The sequence below is a fragment of the Corvus brachyrhynchos genome, unplaced genomic scaffold (genome assembly GCF_000691975.1).
Source record: "Corvus brachyrhynchos isolate BGI_N302 unplaced genomic scaffold, ASM69197v1 scaffold545, whole genome shotgun sequence".
Lineage (NCBI taxonomy): Eukaryota > Metazoa > Chordata > Aves > Passeriformes > Corvidae > Corvus > Corvus brachyrhynchos.
Genome location: NW_008238116.1, coordinates 29,253 through 30,600, shown reverse-complemented (window position 1 = coordinate 30,600; position 1,348 = coordinate 29,253). Strand labels below are relative to the sequence as shown.

The following is a 1,348-nucleotide window of genomic DNA, read 5'->3' as shown; positions in this document are numbered from 1 at the left end:
GCCAGCCAGTAGCTCACGCGCCCGTTGGCGCCCGCGTCCGCGTCCCGCGCCTGCACGCGCACCACCAGCGCGCCCGCCGCGTTGTTCTCCGCCACGTACGCGCTGTACGCCGCCTCCTCGAACACCGGCGCGTTGTCGTTCACGTCCGACACCTCCAGCACCAGCTCCCTGCTGCTCCACAGCGCCGGCCTGCCCCGGTCCCGGGCCACCACCGTCACGCGGTGCTCGGACGCCTGCTCGCGGTCCAGCGCACTCGCCGTCACCACCTTGTACGAGCCGCCCGAAGATGCCACGATGGACAGCGGTGCCTCGCCTGACAGCTCGCACGACACCTGATCCCTCACTTTCAGCAGGGCCACCACGGTGCCGGTCGGTGCGTCCTCGGGCACGGGGCTCGAGAGGGACAGAACGGTGACCTCTGGGACGTTGTCATTCTCATCGGTGATGTCTATTTGCACTTCGCAGTGACCAGTGAGCCCGCCCCCATCTCTCGCCTCCATACCGAAGATGTATTTATTCTTCTCCTCAAAATCCAGAAGACCCGCTGTCCTGATCTCCCCTCTCTCGCTGTCGACAACGAAAAACAAAGGTACGTCGTCCGGGACGTTGCCGAAGGAGTAGGAGACCCGCCCGTTGGAGCCCACGTCCGCATCTGTCGCCTGCACCCGCAGCACCAGCGACCCCACTGGCAGATTCTCTGCCACTCGTGCCTCGTAGACACTTTTGCTGAACACGGGCGGGTTGTCATTTAAGTCTGTCACATTGATGTGAACCTGTACAGTCCCGGATCTCGCGGGGTCCCCACCATCCACGGCCATCAGCACCAACTCAAAAGAACTCTGCTTCTCCCGGTCTAACGCTCTCTCCAGCACTAATTCTGGCTGTCTTTTCCCACCTGGGTTTTCATTCAAGGCCAGAGAGAAGGATGGGTTGCTGGTGAGCTGGTAAGTCAGCAGCGAGTTGCTTCCTGCATCGGCGTCTCGGGCCGTCTCTAGCGGAAAGCGAGCACCGGGAAGTGTCCATTCACCGATCTCGAGGTCCAGAACAGGCTTCCTGAAAGCCGGCGCATTGTCATTCACGTCCTCAATGGCCACTTCAATGTGGAAAACGTTCAGAGGGTTGTGCACGAACGCCTCGAAGCTGACAGAGCAGGACGCCGACTCGCCGCACAGCTCCTCCCGATCCAGCCTCTCATTCACGTACAGGTTCCCGTTTTCCTCGCTCACCGTGAAGTATTGCTTCTCCTCGCTCAGCCGCAGCTTGCGCGCCGGCAGCTCGTCCGCGCTGAGCCCCAGGTCCCGCGCCAGCGGCCCCACGAGCGAGTCTCTGCCCAGCTCCTCGGCGATGG

At 62.5% G+C, this 1,348-nt stretch overlaps 1 protein-coding gene across 1 annotated transcript in view; it reads right to left on the bottom strand.

Moving 5' to 3' along the window:
- The window catches only part of LOC103614981 (protocadherin gamma-B5-like), a 50,675-nt gene extending 49,333 nt beyond the window's left edge, over positions 1-1,342 (bottom strand). The window contains exon 1 of the mRNA XM_017733398.1: positions 1,252-1,342. The gene's annotated coding sequence lies outside the window, so the exon portion shown is untranslated. The remainder of the gene's footprint in view (positions 1-1,251) is intronic.
- Between the last annotated feature and the right edge of the window lie 6 nt (positions 1,343-1,348).